Here is a 21,176-nt window from a genome sequence, read left to right on the forward strand (position 1 = left end):
TTGAAAAAATGTCGCACATTTTTTTTCCAAGTTTCATGAATCATAGCCATTTTGTTATGTTAAGTGACATAAGCTTTAATAATGTCCTTATTTGACATTATGAGATTATTGATCTACGTTTACCTTCTTCCTGAGAGCAGCATGAACAATCAGTACCTTATATCTCTTGTTCAGAAAAGTTTAATGGGTCCCAGGATTTTCTTGGATATTCTACATTAATTATGATAATACTTTGCTTAATATTTATTGTAAATACATAATACCAAACACTGTTTTAAGTGCTTTGCATGCATTAACTTATTTCATTCTCATCACAAACCTACCAACTTAGCACTGTAGTCCCATTTTACAGAAGAGGAAAATAAGGCACCGGACGGTTTAGTAACTTCCCACAGTTATATAGCTGGTAACTGGAGAAGCCAAAATTCAAAATCAAGAGTCTGACTCCAGAGTCTGCACCCCTGACATCTAGGCCATGTTGCCTAGCTATCCACAAACAAGAAACATGCATGGTAGTGACTCCATAGGCCAGGATCTAATCAAGATAAGCATATAGTTTTGGTGTTAGCATACCTTGTGGTGTAATCATCACAAGGTATGCTAATTCCTATCTCCACATGTTTCATCCCAGAAATTAACAGAGTAGAAAATAAAAGCCTATTGCACATGTGCTCATTTAAAAACTCATGTTTTTTTAATAGTATATGGTTTTGTCATTTTGATGCACATTTCTACATGATGCACATGTAAAAATACAACACTCAGACATTTATTTATTGAAAAACAAAATTACTCTGAATTATATAAAAGTCAAAAATATGACACCTTATCTGATGTAGTCTGAAGTCATAAAAATAAGAGTAGTTTTTTAAATCAATTATTCTGATTCACACAAAGTCTTCCAGGACCTCAGGCTCAGCACACACCCTTCCCAACATTCCAGGAATCCTCCTTGGCCCCAAAACAGAGGTTACTGATTCACATGCCTATGTAGTCCAGGAAGGTAAGTTTAACGTGTAAATCCTGTAAAGTATAATATAATCAGGAGTAAGCAAACCGGGAGGCAACTGAACAAGACACACTTCACCTAAGAACATGCAAATTAAAATTTTTAAACACTCTACTAGTCACATAAAATATGGCAGAGAATATATTCTGCTCTAAACAGAAGGGCATAGGAATGTGCTTCTTGACCAGCCAGTCTGACCAGTTTATTCCATTTCCTGAAGACCTCTATCATTGTACTTCTCATTATTATATACTTATTATAATTGTTTAACATAATTTTATCATTATAATTTATTAACTATCAATCCCCAGAATATAAGATTCCAGATGCAGAAACAGAATCTCTTTCTTTCATTCTTATATTCATTCCGTCATTCAAAAATAGTTATTACACTCCTACTAAACACCAATCACTATTACTCGAGAAACTGGGAACATAACAGTGAGAAGAAAGCAGGAAAGTTCTCTGTGCTTCGGCCTCATTGATCTTGTTTTAATGGGGAGATATGGAATGAATGAGAGAATAAATGTATATAATAGACTTTGTTAATGGTGATAAGAAGTGTAGAGTATAAAGTAGTTAGAACAGAGGGTGTGTAGGGTAGGAGTGAGGATTACTATTTTTAAAAGGATAACCCAGAAGATCTCTTTAAAAGGTGACACTTGAGCAAACACATAAAGGAAATGGTGAGTGATCCATGTAGATACTCAGGAGAGAGCTTCCCAGACAAAGGGAACATTGAGCACACAATTTTTTAAGCAGGGCAGTGCTTTCCCTTTCCTGATTGAGGAACAGCAAAAAGTATTAGTTTTGGAATGTGCTCAATAAACCTTTGATAAGTGAAGTAATTAACGTGTTCTCAAAGACAAAGCTGTTGAAAAGCAAAAGAAAATCATTTTAATTTTACCTTTTCCTCCTTCTCTTGTGATAGAAATGCCAATAAAGAATGAAATGGCAGAAAAATAAAAGACGAGGGGCAGAAGAGATCTAGATACCATAATACATAATTAAATAGGGACTGATTGCATAATTAACTCTTTCACATTTGTCAGTTTACATAAAAACCCAAAGTCTGGCATGGTCAAATGATATGTTCAACAGGACATGAATTTATTTAACACTAGTATACACACCATTCATCAACATCCAACCACAATTGTTGGACTGTTTTGTTCACTTTTGGAAAACATATATTAATTGGAGTCATATATTACTAATTTATGTTTTCTACCATTCACGTTTCTTATCATTTAAAATACATTAGTTATTGTGAAAACAATGTCATGGAGTAAGGACAAATCTTGGAGACATCTACAACTGAAATATGAAATCAATTACTATAATGGTTGTGCAATTTATGGTAGTTACTTAGAAAGGGTTTAGTTGATATAATGTGAAATAAGTATCATAGAATGAAAGGGAGGTTGTGGTCATCAGAGTTTTTTTTTTCCTCCCACAATCTCAGGTGAATTTAATCATTAGCCACGCTCATAAATTTTGTGTCTTATTTGGGACACATTTTGCCATAGGAATCATCTAAAAAATGGCCCATAGTCTTAGTTATCCTGGGAAAAGAAGGGATATAAAATAAAGCAATTTTAGTTCCTATAGCCTATTCACTGCTCTTCTGTTCCAGAATTCTTGTTTCCCTCCAGCTTCCCCTTACACTGAAGTGCTGATTCTCCAATCAGTGACTTGCTTGCAGGAGCTGAGTCTGCTTCCGCTTAGGAGAAGCCATGAGGTAGACAACCACACAGGTGGTAAGATTTTTAGGATACCAAGAATGTGTCTATATAAAAACATCACCTCCCACTTATGATGTCTTGTGCATGAAATTCTACCACTTATTTCTGTTTGCCAGAAGCATCATCTTCTTAGGAAACTTCTTATAAATTACAGATCTGAATTGCAGAAATTTGCAATATATCTCAGAGATCCTCATATTTTATAGCTAAGGAAACTTGAGCCCTTCAGTGAGGAATCAGCTTCCCTAGAGTCAGACATCAAGTAAGAAGCAGAGGTAAATGAGTGAATTTCTATCTCCTAATTCACAGTAACAAATCTAGAGCACTGGGGACCTGGAAGAGAGATGTGGGAGAGAAGGATAAATAGGTGCAGGTCTATTTGGGAAGTGATTCCAGTGAAGAGTAGTGGGGAACCAAGGAGAGTAAAACAGGAAGTAAGGAAAAGCCAGTATAAGAATGCTTGGTGAATGGTTAAGTGTGGAACACTACACAACAGTGAAAAAGAACCAGCCACTAATACCTGCAACAATACAGGGGAACACTCCAGCAAAATACTGAATGCAGGAAATCAGTGCCAGAACAAGATATGCAGTAATAATCTCTCTATATATAAAATTCAAAAACAAAGGAGCCATGAAGTGGACTTCCGAGGTGCTCAAAATATTCTATATCTTGACCTTGGAGGTAACTATATGGATGTATACATACAGATAAATTCATAAAGCTGAGGTTTAAGATTTGTAAGCTTTGTAGCTACACCTCAATTTAAAACTTTTTTTACAGAGTACTTTATTGAGTTGACCAACACTGCAGGCAACAGATGAGCAATTCGGCCAAGACCTTCAAGAAGTTATTTAGAATGAACGCTAAAACTACAGACCTGGAGCATTCATTCTCTCCCACATGCATGAGTGCCAAGTGGCTCCCCAAGTCTGCACCATGGTCTCAGAAGCCCCAAAGCAGAAAGCAATAGATGCACAATTCATGCATGTGAAGAGACTCTGACAACATAAAGATGGAAGTCTGTGCAGTAATGTTCTCCATAACTGTGGCTGGTATCTGAGGTAAAGCTGGGAAGAAGTGAATCAATGATCAAGACATTTCTGATCTCTGTGCACTTCTCAAATATGCCAAGGACATTATACTCCAGGTGAAGTATACATGTCAAGTTTTGGTGGATGTGAAAAGGGTGACTTTGGTGAAAACAATGGTGAATAAAAATTATACAGCAACATAGCTATGCCTCTAATAGAATATATCCCACTTGGTCCTTTGATGCTTTAAATATATTGATACCCCAAAGAAAAAGCCTTATGTGTGCATGGGGTACAATTACAGAGGAGTAGGAGGGTATGCACTGCGTTCTCCACAGGTATCCCTTTCCATGGTGAGACAGTGGAAGGTCCATAAATGTATGGAACAAGATTATTATCAGTGGAGATAAATTGACCAATGAGTAGATATCTCTAATGATAGAGTTGGAGAGCCAAGAAAGACTTTAAGATGAATGTGAATATCTCCCAATCATCAAATACCCTGCAGTGGCTCTGAAACTTCATTAACTACTTATGAAAGTTCCCTTTGCAGAAAATAACTTTGAGTATATTGTAATCTTCTTTAGAGAATGGAGAAGAACTGAAAAAGGTGGCCCTTAGCAATAAAAATAAGGACATTTATACCTGTATGCATTAGTCTCTCTAAGGACCCCAATAGTCAGTATTTGACTATCAGGCTTCAGCTCCTAGAATAACGTCTTAAATCCCCTACAGCAAAATGTACAATGGACAGAGAAAGTAATTGAGGCTGTGTTAATCACACAAAATGATGCTATACTGCTATGAACTGGTTGCAACCAACCCCTCTGTATTCTTTTCTCCTTTCTGTCATGTAGACCTTTCACAAACAACATAAATGACTCAGTTCTGCAGTGACTCTATATGGCTTAAACCAAACAGAACATTCCATTTCCTTTGCTTCGATGATTGGTTCAAGGTGTCATATGACCAAGGTGCCCAAGCATTTCCTCTTTTTCCTTGGGATGTTTTCCTGGGTGATTGTAATAGCAGGAGCTAACCCGAGGATGAAACAAGCACATGAAGAAAGGAAGACTGAAGCAACTCTGAAGTCCACAATACCTCTAGCCTTATAGCCACGGGAGCCAACAACCCTCAACAGTGCTTAAGCTAGTTTGAGTTGAGTTTTTCAAAACTTATTATTAAAAATCCTTTATTGTATTGACCAACACTATAGGCAACAGATATTCAGTTCTGCTAGGAACTTCAAGGAGTTTAGAATGAATCCTAATACTATTCACCTGAAGCATTAATTGCCCCAATACACATTAATGCTAAGTGGCTCCCCAGGTGTCTGCACCATGACTCAGAAGCCCCAATGTGGAACACAAGAGATGCATAGCTCATGTGTGTGCATATAAAAATGGAAGTCCAGTCATTGAAGCTAGGATATCGGGATGTTCTGCTTGGTTCAAGCCACACGGAGCCACTCCAGGACTGAGTCATTTGCTGCTGATTCATTTATTTTACTTTGTTTTATTTCTATTTTTAACAATTTCAAACCTCCACTAAACAGAGGCTGGATGAGCCAAATACTAACGGCCTCACTGAAACAGAAGCAGGACACCCTGGCATATCCATTCTCTACTGGGGTCTATCACCATTTCCCATAAATGTTGGAGCTATATGGGATATTTCCAGGTTAAGTAGAATAAAATATATTTCTTTTCAGATAAACTTACCTGCTTATCTACTCCTATTTTATGCAAAGTATTGTTATGAATTTCAGCTGAAATAAGGAGCTTCTCATCCCAAATTAGCTCTGAAGCCCTATGATGTAGCAATATCTTTGCCTGGAATTTCATCTGAGATAAGAAATTGAGAAGTAAAAGAAGTTGCATCACTTATTTTTTATCCGTTTTTTATAAAAAGCCTGAGCAACTAAACATGTACAAGCATGAGTCTGGATAACAATTGAGTTTAAAGTGAAAAAGAATTTTTTTCTTTTTCCTCTTTGAAAACTCTTCACTGAGAAAAAGTAATTTTAAGTGTTGTTAAACTGAAGTGGAGCAACAACCAAAAAGTTTCTTATTAGCAAACTAAGGTTTGTATTCAAGAACTATCCAGGCTTTTAAATGTGTTTGTTGTGTGTGTGAGTGTGTGTGTGTGTGTGTGTGTGTTAGAGAAAAAGAGAGAGAGAGAACTGCTGCAGTCCCTATGTATTGAAATAGTTTTCATGTGAACACTAGTTATCTCTTTAATAGGTTTAACAAAACCATTAACCTGCACAATTTTTTTAAAATTATGAATCAAACTCTGGTCTTCTAGCTTCTTCCTTTGTCCTTAAATTCTTAACTCTGCCCAGATTTTTTTGGTAGAAAAGTAATTCTTGATGTCTTCAGAAATCTGCAAGTTCTTCCCTCACTTTGTACATCTCTCCATATCATGCTATCTTTTTATCTATGGTAAGTTAGAAAGGGAGTGTTTTAAAGTTGACTTTTACCAATAAAGGTTTCTTTGTCAATAGTGAGCTTATCCATTTTTGAAGAACTTCTCAACACTACATATCTATTCTGTATATTTTAAGAACGGTATTTTGTGCTGTTATAACTGTGAGTCATTACTGTTTTTATGTGGAAAAAAACCCAAAATCTTCACATAAATGAACATGTCAGTCACTTCTTCTGTTTTTACCCAATTGTGTAAAATTGGTGAGTGTGATTGATAAGCCAGATTGACTTTAAAATAAATAATAATTTCACTTTTGAATTCAGCTTCAAAGATTTCCCTCCTGACTTCTCAGAGAGAACACAAGCCATAATTATAGTTAGGATAGACTAGGTGTGCTGCATTAACAAGCAATGCTAAAATTTCAGCAACTCAAAAAAAAATCAAGGTTTATTTTTCACTCATGATGCTATATGTCCACCATGGGTCACCTGGGCCTGCTCTCTACTGTTCTTACTCAAGATGCTGGCTGGTCAAGCAGTCACTGTTTGGAATGCTGTTAACCACTTTGGCAAAGGAAAAAGGAGAGTGAAAAATCACTATTGTCCCTAGAATTTTCAACCTAGAAGATTTTTACTGACATTTTAATGCCTAAAGTAAGTCTCATGGCCACTCCATGAAGGCAGAGGAAACACAATCCCAAATGCCCTGAAGGATAAAGGAGAAATAACTGGTAAATAGCATTAATGATCACCACACCATCACATATCAATTTCTTCACTGTTCTACTACGGATGTATAAATGTTCCTCCACATCCATCCTCTTAACATTCCCTACTGTAACAATGGAAGAGTCTTCCTTCTTACTAAACTCTCCTATCCTTTTCTGCTTCCGTTATTTCAGGACCCAGCTCTATGAAATATCCCCTTTCTCTTTTGTTTTCAACCCCTGTTCTCCTACACTTTCTCACTAGAATTCATATTTGCTTCTCCTATCTTAAAACATAAAAAACTCGCCATTAATCTTCCTATTTCTATTTCTAATGGACTCTTTGATTTACTCCTCTCCTTATAGCCACATTTTTAGAGGAGATATAACCACCCCCGGGGTCATTTCCCCAAATCCCGTTCATGCCTCAACTCACTGGATTTGATTCTATCTTCACCACTTTTATTAAAGTCACCAATAACTGCTTTGTTCTTATATGTTAAACACCTTTGTTCTCAAGTTACTTAACCCTTGGTAGGCCTGTCCACTTATTCCTACTCCCAAAAAAATGTTCTCTTCACTTGGCTTCTATGTACTTTTTTTTTTTTTTTTTTACTTTCTCCTTACCTTTCAAGAGGTTCCATTTCAGCCATTTGAATGAACCCCATTCTCTCTGCCTGTTCTTCGAATGTTGTTGTTCTCAGATTCCTACTCGAGTTTCGCTTTTTTTTTCCTTACCCAATATAGGTCATCTTACCTAGTACCATAACTTCAGTCTACAAGCTGATGACTCCTGAATCAGACTTCATTGCAAAAAGTTGATACAATTTCAGTCATACTGCCTACACCCTTTCAGTCTTTGCCTATGTGCATGTAGTATCTGTCATCTAATTTCCAGATACACCAGACTTCACTTGTAAGAAAACAGTCCTCTTTGAAGCCAACGTTGAAGAGAAGAAATTAGATATGATAATTTATTAGCCCTTACCTAAATTGTAATAAAATAAACACTAGTCTATGTGTTTTAATTGCTTAGTATCTCTCTTCCTCTGGGCTCCTGGGAGTGATGGGGTGGAAATACTGTCTTATTTACCACTGTATCTTTAGAACCTAACACATGGGTTCTCAATAAAATAATTGTTAAATGTCATTGCAGTTTCACTTGGCATCACTCACTTAAGTGTCACCATTTTCAAACTTCCTCTCTGGGGTATCTGGTATACCTGATTATGTGAAAATGCATAGACGTTCAAGACCTACTAAAAAAACTCCTGTTTTATTAAGTAGGATAATATACTTGTGCTCAGTTTGGAGAAAATGCAAGCCACTATTATTAATCTGAATAGACTGAGTTGTGCTTCATTAAAAAGCAACCCTAAAATCTTAGAGCCCCAAAGATATCAGGTTTATTTTTTGTTCATGCTACATTTCTATTGATGTCATTCACCAATAGAAGCTGCATGAGAAGTGTTATGAACTGAATTGTGTCATCCAAAATTTATACATTGATGCCCTAATCCCCAGTGTGAATGTATTTAGAGACAGGACCTCTAAAGAGCTAATGAAGTATAAAAAGTTATAAGGTGTGACCCTAATCTAAAAGGACTGGTGTCCTTATAAGAAAAAGAGTCACCAGGGATGCTCACACACAGATAAAAGACCATGTGAGGACACAGCAAGAAGTCAGCCATCTGCACACCAAGGAGAAAGACCTCAGTAGAAACTGAACCTGCAGGCACCTTGAACTTGGGTGACTTCCAGTCATAGAACTGCGAGAAAATAAATTTCTGTTGGTTAAGCCACCCAGTCAATTTCATTACGGCAGTCCTAGAAAACGAATATAAGAAGTAAAAATGAAGTCACTGGTGCTAATAATCCTATTTGTCTGAGAATTTTCCCCTGTCCTATGAAGTTTCAAGGACCAGCTGGAGGAGAAATTTTTACCCACTATCAATTGGCAAGAATGTTCTGAATGAAGAGCATGATAGAAGATGTCACTCTCCAGATGAGATCTGAGTCCCCCCAGTCATTCCTTTCACTAAGACCAGTCTTCTCCTGGGTAGAATGCTGAACATGCCTGAGTGAACAATTCCATGGAAGTCAAATGGCATCCAGCATTAAGACATAAGCAGACCTTTAGGGAGAAGGTAGCTATGATGATCCAAGCCATCAACTCTTTAAAAAGAGTTTTGAAATACTGCATTCCTCAGCAATAGGAATAACAGAAGCATTTGGCCCTTGGCAGTAGCCCACTTCATCTATCTCCTGGTCTGTCTTCTAGATACTGGGCTTCTTCATCCTCCCCCTAACTCTATATGTTCTGCACTGAGACACACTCCAGGAGTATAAGCAGGGGAAATTTTCTTATCTGTCTCACTGACCTTCTCTAACTCTGGATTAATAAATTTGTTTTTAAATACCTGACCTAGAAAATCACAACTCTGATTCAGGATATCCCCCAAAAATTGAATCCTGTCATTTAAAAAGCAGTACGTTATTTCAAGGTCCTATATATTTTTGCACTGCATTTGTACCCAAAATATAACAACTTTGTATTTTTGCATGTTTTTACATAAGGCAAAAATATGATTTTAATTATGCTATAAAATAGAACAACACTATTGACCCACTGTCCTTAATGAAACTGGCTACATTGAATAAGAAACAAATGCTCTGACAGATCATTTTTAAACTCCTGTGGCATAATGTCTATGGGTTTATTATCATTCATAGTAACAAAAAATGAAACATGCAATTATGATTTCTATCCCTCAGTTAGTTTGAAAAGGAGTCACAATTTAAATTCTATGTGGAGCCCAGACATAAAGAATGTGACCAACAGTGGTTCTTATGGAGACTCTTTAGAGTTAGCTTCCATCTAGCCATGGAGAAAAACCCAGAAGATATTATTGCCTCCCAAGACAGACTCAGGAAACTCCTGGACCAAAAAAGCTACAGCTTTTTGATGGAATAGCAGCTCTGGGGATGGGTTACCTGGGGAAGCTTCAAGTTGCCCTGATAAAATACAGAATTTACCATCAAGCTATTTTTGGTCCATCCTAGAATTAGTATCTCTCTTCCTTTTGGGAAATCATCCTAGAATTGGCTCTAATCTCAGTAGCTGCTGCCTCTCTCACCTTTCCTGCTTCCTATTTGCTCTCCCATTTTAGTCCTATGGCTATATTATTGATTGTCTTAATTCCCAGTCCATGTTTTAGCCCTTTTCTGAGCTTTCTGTTTCCAAGAGGTTGACCAGTGTGTCTTCGTGGTCTCACAAATGGTGCAGGTAGTGTCCAAGCACTCACAATGAATCAATACTTGGTTCCAAAGGCATTGCCACTGCTATCTTTCCACAACCTTCTCACCAGTGTCCTGGGCAACAGCCATTCACCTTTGTAACCAACCCTCAACTCACCTTTTCTGTGGAGCAGCAGAGAAAAAAAGAATACTCTGTTATGATCGAGTTTAGTTTGGTTTGGGGGTTTCTATCCCTGGCCCTCTGCTCAATGAAGATGTGATTTCAGACATTTCCCTCTCATCCCAGGAAGAGCAACAATTCCTGTTTCCTGTACTACCCCCATTGTTCCAGCCATCAACATTTAACACATTCCAGCAGTGCCTTTTGCCAAAAAGCTTAGCCACTTCTGGACCTGAGTCTTGTCAGTTCAGTTAGCATAGGTCTCATGTTTCTTTTTGAACTTTGCTTGACTTTCCATTTTTCTGAAGGATTTCTAAACTCTCTTGCACTTTTAAGCCCATATAATGTGTAAGTCATTAAAGCAAAGCAAACAAACAAAACTGCTTCAGGGTACTGCTTTTTAAAATCCTAAAGGATAAAGGCAAAAACCACAGCTTTCAGAGAGGATCTTTGGAGAGGATCTGACATTGTAGCACACATATATACTGTCACCCTACCTCAGAGAGAGGCATCCCATAATAGCTCCTCTGCTGCCGTCTCTCCCAGCAGTGCCTCCCCTGCAATGCTGCCTGCTGCCTTGCTTCTGTGTGACCTTGGAGGAGGTCTCTGCCCCTTCCCTCAGAGGCACCCACTTCAGGTTGCCATCTCACAGTGACTGAGGTGATCGGCTGTCACTCATTCACCCCATGCATCCATGAATGTGATTACAATGCAGTTCTCTCTTTGAATAAATAATGTAGATGTGCTGGTTTCTGAATTTACCCTGCAGAGGTCAGTTCCAGAAACACGGTTTTTTTTCTGTCTACAAAGCTTCTTTTCTCAGGTGTATGTATATAGCTACTGCTTATTAACCCTCTTAGTGAAGGGGGAAAAGAAAAATAATTAGCAACAACAACAACAAAACACATGTATTCGTTACAAATTTGAAGCCAAGTAGTGTGTTGGGTGTGTACAAATGCATTTTCATTTTGCAAAATTTAAGTCTTTGATTTGAGCACTGTGTGATTCCAAAATCCAGATTCTTCCCAATATATCCTGCTGCCATGCACCACACAGAGTTGGTGACAAGAAATAAGGAAAGGAAAAAGATATGAGCCATTGTGCTAAAAAGAACTGTCTGTGACTCCACTATGGCTGCTCCAGTCTTTCACTGACCTTGCCTAACCAAGTCTCTTATTATTTGTTTTATTTCAATAGTGTGACCAGAGGGACCAAAAATGTCCTTTCCACTTTTTGATGATGATACCTGAAACTTGAGCCTTATTACCCTCCATCTTCAATAAAGAATTTGTAGCCCTTAATTTAAAATAAAATTGCTACATAGATGCCTGGATATAGTTGGTGAGAACAGATAGGAACACCCAGTAGATGAGTTAACTTAATACTTATTTGGTTTACCAGCTAGCAGAGTGAACCTCAGTAGCAGGGTTTTAAGTGGATTCATTTTGGTTAAGGGGAAGAGAAAGAGAAGAAGTTGGGAGTGAAAAGTCTCAAGCCCAAGACACTAACAAGAGTGGTCATCCTGGGGAGGGCAGTTAAGGAGAAGCACAATTCAATTAGGAAATCAAGGTTAAAGCTGGTACCTTCAAGGCAAGACAAGGAGCTAAGAAAAGTAGAAGGGTACCAAACTCAACCTTGGCCTCAGGAACAACTGCACCTAAACTGATTGTGGGGGAAGAGCTAGAATGAATGATGAGAAATAGTAAAAGAGAAGAGAAATTGTCCACAATGGCATCTCTATTTTGGAACATAGAGCAGTCTCTGTTGAAACAGTCTGTTTGCTTGCTAGCACCCTCCTCTAGATCATGAGTTTCTAGAGCACAAGGACTCTGTGTCTATTTTATGTATGTAGAACCACAGCCTAGTGCACTCTCTGGCATGTACTAAAGGCTCAATTCATGTTTGATGGATGAATAAAAGAAATTAGTTTCCTTTCTTTTCTATTTCCCAGATGTAAAATTTTTGCTACAAGGAACTGGATGTACTTCACATTTGAGGGCACTTCACTTGTGTGCCCAGAATTCTTAGAGGTGCTAGGGTCCTTGAGAAATATAAATGTTTATATCTTTACCCAGAACTGTGGCAAACACATCCAACATCTAACAAGTACTATTGTTTTCTTTTGTTTTTTAAGGTGTTATTTGGAATAAGCATTTTATTTATTTTCAGGGGCATTTATTTATGCTTAAGCATGCTTCTTTACATAATCTAGTTTTACATAAATCATTTACATCAAACTCTATCCAGACTTCCATTACATTATACTTCAATATCTGTAAGACAGATTTAGATGAAATATAGCTAATGAGTCTAAAATAGTTCCTCTAGTCATGCTATACATTTTAAACTTAATTTAATTTCCTTCTTATGTACCAGGGAAAAATGCATGAGTTTTTTTTTTCCCCAAGCATCTCTCTTTCCTCATTATCAAAGTATTCATATTGAATTATTTTTAAAAGGCGGCATTTAGTATTCAATCAAATAATGAAAACGTGTTCCTTCCCAGTGGTTTAATAATAATTCTTGCATCACCAATCCTGAATATTCATGTTATGGAAATGTGCCCTACTTCTATAGATTTCATCACTGTCAGCTGGTGCCACAGCAGAACACGGGGACAGTTAGTCAGTCTTAATACATTCAAGATTTCAGCAATTACCAAAATGTCTTTCCTGACTTACCATCAATAATTCAACTTTTTAGGAATATAATACTGAGACATAGGAGGCAGACCAATAAATATTCTGCTATTCTTTGGAAAGCAGAGATCTAACTGCATAAAATTGTAATGTCATTTGACTGAAGTCTTACTTCAGTCATATGACATAAAGACAATTGATCTGTTCAGTGAGCAGTTTTTTTTGTTTGCTGTTTTGTTTTGTTTTGTCTCTGGGAAAATCAATTGACAGAATTTTTTTCTCTCATTTTTCTATTAGGATACAGCTTATCAGTGGTCTAATATTTATCATCCTCATCCTTCAAAACATGTATTTATCATGATTTAACATCAGTTCTATTAGTGGTGTGACCTTGGTCTAGTCACTTAATCGCTCTAGGACTCAATTTCTTCATCTGCAAAATGAGAAAGCTGGATTAGGTTGGGGTTCTGTCAGGAGAGAGATAATAAGTATTTTAGTCTTTGTAGGACATATGGTCTCTGTCCCAACTACTCAAAATTCTGCCACTTAAATGCCAAAGCAGCGATAGATAATGCGTAAACAAATGAGCATTTCTGTGTTCCAATAAAACATTACTTACAAAAACAGGTAGGCAGTCAGACAGATTTGGCTGTGTGCAGTAGCTCGCTGACCTCTCTCAAGTCTTTCTCAAATCTGACTCTGTATGACAGATACATGGAAAGTACCTGAAGACCACCAGGGAACATGAAGCTATCAAGTCTCTCAATTACTTAGAATTAAAGGAGCACAGAAATTTCCATTACAGAATAAGTCCTCTGAAAAAATCAACTATGCCTAAGAAACCCAGCTGGTTACTTATGAACAAAGGGTATTCAACTCTGGTCAGGCAATGCCCATTTTATTAGTGGCTCTAGTGTACAGAGATACTAGAAAATCCAGGCCAAGTCTCCAAGTTAGTTCTGGATGAGGGGATAATATGCACATCAGCTTGTACGAATGACAGAATTTCACTCCAGGTTTTTGTTGCCTTCTTCTGAAAAAAACTAATTTGCATTAAAAACTTATATTAGGTCACACTGTAGCATCACACTTAGAGAAAAATTAGAATCATTTTTGCATCTTTTTGTAAAATACCTATTTCATTAGGTAGCTCAGATGGTGAAATACCCAAAAGCAAAGCATGTGTGTAATACTTTGTGAAGGTCTGCAGTTTTATTCTCTTCCACTACTATGAAGTTCACACATACAAACACACGGAGGGGCCACAGCTAGAGAATGCTAATCTGTAAAGACCTAGTGGATAAATGGGGGCTGAAAGATTATTGTGTTACACTCAAAACAAATTTAAAATGCTTGTGGGGAGCCGGGCTCGGTGGCTCAGCCTTAATCCCGCACCTTTGGGAGGCTGAGGTGAGTGGATTGCCTGAGCCCGCGGGTTCGAGACCCTCCTGGGCAACTTGGTGAGACCTCATCTCCAAAATAAATCAAAAATCAGCCAGGCGTGGTAGCGCACGCCTGTAGTTCCAGCTACTTGGAAGGCTGAGGCGGAAGGATCGCCGGAGCCCAGCAGGTGGAGGCTGCGGTGGCCAGGAGCAGCCACTGCACTCCAGTCTGGGCGACAGAGCGAGACTCCAACTCAAAAAAACAAAAAATAAAATGTTTGTGGGGTAATACAACTGCTCAAAAAACATATCCACAGTAACAAAGAATCCCAATATTTTTTTTAAAAAAAGCCAGGCATGGTAGCTCATGGCTGTAATCCCAGCACTTTGGAAGGTGGAGGCAAGAGAATTGCCCGAGTCCAGGGATTCAAGACCAGCCTGGGCAACTTGGCAAGACTTTGTCTCTACAATAAATTTTAAAAACTAGCCGGGCATGGTGGTGTGCACCTGTGGTTCCAGCTACTTGGAAGGCTGAGGCAGAAGGCTCACCTGAGCCCAGCAGGTTGAGGCTGTGGTGGCCGTGAGCATGCCACTTTACTCTAGCCTGGGTGAAGTGAGACTCCAACTCAAAAAAAAAAAAAAAAAATGACAAAGTCTATTTGGTTTATGGAAGGGTCTCTCAACCTCTGCACTATTGATATTGGGGACTCTTATGCATTGTAGAGAACTAGTAACTCCCCTCCCCCATCCTGTCATGTCCAACAAAAATGTCTCCAGACATTGCTAGATGTCCTGGGTAGGGGGAGGAAGAGGAAAAAATTACAAGTAGTTGAGAACTTCTGAATTATAGAAATTTAAGATGTTTAATTGGTCATAAATCATTATCCATGCCTCAGAAGTCAAATAATACTCTAGACCAAACCTGATGTTCATAAATATTTTATCACATTGACATCCCAGGTCCCTTTCACCTAATTCCAATGAATTGCCAAACAACAATGAAAAGTGGAGAGGACATGATCTGGAGAAAGAATATTGTTGCCTTATACCTTTGTCCTAAGCAGTTTCTAATCTTGCTTAACAGGAACATTGTGACTTCTAAATTGTACACACAGTGAAATCAAACCCAACTCATTGACTATATATCCCTTTTAACTCCTAAATTATGGTTTATTATTGCTCACTACAGTTACCAGTCCCAAAAAAAAAAAAAAATTCACAGAACCTCAGCCTCACTCTCCTAGCACTGAGTCTCAGCGAACTTGAGCTAAGTTACTGATCTCAAACTGTTGTTCCAGGTCCTGGGTCTCTTTTTATTTCCACCTTACCTAAACCCCTGTCTGGTTTCCCCCAATTTTCTTTGGAAGTGCTCTCTGTGCTCCAGACCCCACTGCTAGGTCCCTATTACCTGCTACACACACCTGCTACACACTTTTCAGCAGATCCTACTGTTTGTTGACACTTGATTGGGTCATTTCCTGCTGATATCTTTCCCCACCTGCCTATATCTCTGTGTTCTAAATCTCCCTGTTCTGTGAGGTCTCATTGTTGGGTTCTGGGCATAAAATCAATCACCTACTTATCATTTTAAAGGAATAGTAATCATAGAGGAGAGAGAAGAAAAGCAACAGTGTGGTTACTTCAAAGGCATCCCATCTTGAAAAGCTTCCTAGTATAACTTGACAACCAGAACTTCAATTATTAAAAGAAAAATAATCACAGGATATGCCGTTATGTTGTGCTTCTATGATATAAAGCTTTTCACCATTCTGAATCATGTAGAAATTTCCACTGTTCTTTGGTAGAAAGAGCAATCTGAAAAGATGTCAATCAGGTAATGTGACCTATGAATGGTTCTTCTCTGTACATTAAAAAAAAAAGTAGAGACCATAACAAGTTGAAATTAAACATGAGATTACTTCTAAATCTTGCACAAAATCATGTTGACTTAAATTTCAGGAGCAATAATATTAAGTCATGTTTAATTACAAATATAGGTATATATTAATATAAGCTTTTTTTCAATAGCTGAATCCCCAGGGAAACTTCATTTATGCATAAAAGTGACCAGGAAAAGTTTAATTAAACACAAAAGTGATCTTTATTTCACCTCTAAGGGGAGATCAAGGAGAAATTCTGTTTGCTTGACTCATATTGCTTATAACAAGTGCCAATAAAATAGTTACCTGAATTATAAGCCTACCAAACTGTAAAGCCTTAACTATGAGACATGTAAGAATGCCAAAGGCTGGCAGAGAGAAGAGCATAGGCAGCATCCAGAGTGTGGGTGAGGAAGCTAATATTGGGCAGAGATAGAGGTAGCTCACCCAACTGGAAGTATAGAGCAAGCAAGGTTGGCTGCTGAGCAGATCTCAATGGCAGAGACTTGAGCTCTGGGAGAAGTTGCTTCCAAAGAGACATATAGAGTGGAGCACACCAGCAGGCAAAGACCTCGGTAATTCCATTGTTCAAGGAGAGTTGGTCTGGTTGGAAGCACATTATGAACCAATAGCTTAAATGGAGTAGACAGTGAAAGGGACAATAAGTGTGGGGTGACAAGATCTGGAATGGCTAGATCAAACATACTGGGTTTCAGATCAAGGCTTGAGTCCCAGATGGGAACATATACAAATCAGAAATACAGCTAGAAGTCCAGAAAGTCAGTTTCCAGAATTCATCCACTATAAAGGATGAGGCTCTAACATTACTGAGTCTTGCTCATTCATTCATACATTTATTCATCCAGTCCTTTACTTAACAAATGCACTGCTAGACACTGTTCCTAGCCCTGTAAATTTAATGAAGAAAAATAAGCATGGCCCCTGTCCTTGTGAAGTTTTGCTGGAATTGTTTTGTAGCTTTAATTAGTAATAAATATATAGTTTAAAATACTTCATCAAGACAGGGCTTATGGACTCTACCAGTAAAAAACTGAACTATGTGTGCCCCTGAAAAATTCTTCTCCAGCCTACAAGTAGCCAGATTGATAGCAAGGGAAGAAAAATGCATTCTACCCACATCCAGTGAGAAGTGTAGTTCTGCCCCCTTATAAGCACATACTAAATAATAAATGGAGGCTGTGATGATGACGACAATGATTAGTAGCAGTAGTAGTAGTAGTAGTAGTAGTAGTAGTAGTAGTAGTCGAAGTAATATGATTGTTTTGGGATCCAACCAAGAGACAAAGATCACACAGGCTAAATAGAAAGAAATTAATATAAAGAATTGTTAATTTGCTAAAAGTTGTTAATTAGGTATTGAAAAAGGCAAAAAAAGACCTCTAAGTTATCACAGAGGTAGCAACTTTTAAGACACAGCTACCATCCCTAGAATTGGAGGAACAATGGGAAGATGCTGGAATTGCTAAAAGAAGCCTGGACTACAGACCCCACAAAGCTGAAGTTCAGACTCCTGAGAGGAGCTGATACTCAGATGGTGCTGGGTCCCTGAACTTAGAAGGAGGAAGTTTCCCGTGGGGGTGGGTCCCAGACCTCTGAAGAGGGGAAGCCAGCAGCAGATACTGACTCTGTGCGTGTTGAGAAAAACTACAAACTGGACTCCACTGCTGCTCTTAAAACAAACTGCTGCTGCAGGGATAAAGAGGCATTGCTGGGGTGATGCTCATGGGAAAAGAAAGCCAGCAGAAAGCAAGTAGGAAGAAAAAAAAGAAAAAGAAAAAGAAACCACAGCAAAAAGGAAGGAACACATTCCATCCACCTCCTCCTGCTTGCAGTTTCCTCTACTACCCCCACTGACAGAGCTGAACCAACTGACAAAGCAAAAATGTGGTTTGCAGATGCCCAGCCCCGGGATCAAAAAGCATAATGTAGACAGGGAGGTTTGTAGCTGGGAGGTGGTAATTTAATGACCAACCCAGTAACCTAGGGCAAATTCTTTACCTTCCTGAGACACGGTTTATAGAATAAGGACAATAATGCCTATAAGGCATGCACTATGTGAGGTGCCTTGTGTACATTTTCTCTCTTTCTTCAACAAAAAGTTGTTTGGAGAAAGAGAGAAGATGTACACAAGGCACCTCACATAGTGTGTGACCCAATAAAATGCATTATTTCACAACAATCAATGGTTTCCACTCCCGATTCATTCTTCCAAATACATCTGCCATCCAAGTACTTTCTTTGAACAATTACTTTGTAGAACTCCGTGTGTGGCCCAATCTATTGCCAGGACATATCACAACAGGAAAAAAAGCTATGTATAAGGCTTCAGTCAACAGGGAGCTTTTCTAGGATTGGGACTATACATGTCTCATATTTTCACTTCCATTCCTCCCTGTCATCCTGAAAATATGGCAATTCTTTTTAACCTAGATCCTTCCTTTCCCTTGCCACCATCAATACAATAGGCCAGCTCTCCTGGTCCATGAAGCCCCATTCAAGTACTGTCTTCTCCTTCCCATAAACCGTCCTAGCAAGATTTCAAACCAACATCCCTCACCCTAAAGAATAGTCTTTGACACCTTTTGTCTTAGGAGGGCCACATGCCCCAAAAGTAGACATAGAAACACGCCATCATTTTTCTGATGTTCTCAAAATGTTCTGGTAGACATTTTTCCTCAGCATCATTCCAGTCAGCAGGGACCTTAGTCCTAGGAAGGAGCAGTATCGGGTGCCAGATGACATGTTTTAGAAGTAAAAGATACCACATCCATGAATGGTCCATAAAAATCGACTCTTGCAAAAAAAGCAAAATACAGCTGTTCTTCAATCTCATATGAAATTATGGGTTCCGAATATTTTATTCCTTTCTGATCCATGGCTCATTGGTTCTATATTAATTGTAAGACCTTAGAAAATTTTCTTAAACTCTAAGCCTCATTAATTCCTTGTGAAAACAGCATTCCTAATACTGACCCACAAATTTGTTATAAGGATTAGATAAAAGAATGCACATTCAGGAGAAGGGGGACTAGGGAGTTGTTATACAACAACATGAATATATTCAGCACTACTGAACTGTACTCTTAAAAATAGTTAAGATAGTAAATTTTATGTTCTATATTTTTAACTATAATTTCTAAAACCATTTATTGAATGAATGAATGAGTGAATGAATAAAAAGTTTCTAGCACATGTGCACAAAGACAAACACACACACACACAAGAATACATGTTCATCACTTATCACAATGTCTGGCATGTCATAAGCATTCAAACATCATTGAGGTTCTGCCTTTTTTCCCTTTGAGTCTCCCAACAGTGTCTTGACTCTGGCTTTACCTGCAGGAATTTCTTCTCTTCATCTGAACACAGTAGGGACTTAATCACATTCTGTTCAGTATTGTTCCTTAACGGTGCTGTATGAGCATATTTTATCTTGCCAAATAGATGGTCAGCTCCTGCCGAGAAGGGATCACATCTTCTATTTCTTTTATGTTCTTCTTCACGCCCAGTGCAATTTTTGAATAAACTCTTGGCTGATATTCTGCTTCAAATGAAATGGACCCTTCCAGAACCATGGCATTCTAGTTGCCACTGACTGCTCTGGGACCCCACCCATCTTCATTAATCAACACTTATTTATTGATCTATTAGTTCATGCAGAAATCTCAATTCAGAAGGGGGGAGATCAATGTATGGGGAAGATGGGAAGAGAATAAAAAGATATATAAGACATGATTATTGTCCTCAAAATGTTTACAATTTATTTTGCACAGACAAAGACAACATTAAGAGTCTGTAAAATACAAGGGAAAATGTTAAGTGTCTGCTGAGTGTTACAGACAATGCAGAAACCCAGGAAGCCATGGATATTTCAGGGAAAACTCAACAAGAGATCTTATTTAGAAAAACACAGGCTCTAGAGCAAATTTTCTTCAGAGTTAAAATAGTTCTTCAGGGGGAAAAATTCATCTGTCCATTAACTCTAACTTTGAGATAAAATTTTATTTTTAGATATTTTAAGATAATACTAATAACATTTTAGGCACTACAATAAACTCTACATACTATTGCTAACCCAAAAAATAAAAAAGGAATTATCTCTTTTTATAGATAAAGAATCCATCTCAAAGAAATTAAGTTACTTGTTTGCAAGTGCAGAGCTAGTAACTATTCAGTTTGAACACAGAATAGCATGGATTCTTCCCAGTATACAACTCATTCATGTGTCAAACATTTAGTGAGCACATAGCATGAGCAAGTATTGTGGGGAAGACATAAAACTAAATAAAACATGAATTTTTTTCCATCATATGGGTCACTTTCTAGTAAGAAGGCAGTTCCATAAAGAGATAATTCCAACAAAATTTAGTGAATCCAAGAACCAAGATTTTCATCAGAAATTATGGAGCACATAGGAGGGAAATTTAACCCATCCTGGCAAATCCTAAAAGATTACTTGGAGAAGTAGAATTCTTTGTAATTTGGGAATCAACTCGATCAGATTAAGGGAAACCTAAATAGCTGGTAATTGTCATTTCTGCTGTGAGGGTATTTCTGGAGGAGACTGGCATGTGAGTCACTGTACTAAGCCAGGAAGTTTCACCTTCAATGTGGGCAGGTACCATCCAATCAGCTGGAGGCCAAGATAGAAAAAAAAGAGAGGAAAGATGAATTCGCTTTCTCTCTCCCAGAACTGGAATACCCTTTTTCTCCCATCCTTGGAAATTAGAACTTCTGACCTTTGGACTCTGGGACTTGCACCACCAGCAGGCTTTCAGGTTCTCAGGCCTTCAGTCTCAAACTGATGAGCTTCCCTAGGTCTGGGGATTTTGAACTTGAACTAAGCAATACTACCAGTGTCCCTGGGTCTCCAGCCGGCAGACTGCCTCTAGTGGGACTTTTCAACCTC

Source organism: Carlito syrichta, unplaced genomic scaffold (genome assembly GCF_000164805.1).
Source record: "Carlito syrichta isolate Samal-C Ts95f unplaced genomic scaffold, Tarsius_syrichta-2.0.1 Scaffold304551, whole genome shotgun sequence".
NCBI classification, from domain to species: domain Eukaryota; kingdom Metazoa; phylum Chordata; class Mammalia; order Primates; family Tarsiidae; genus Carlito; species Carlito syrichta.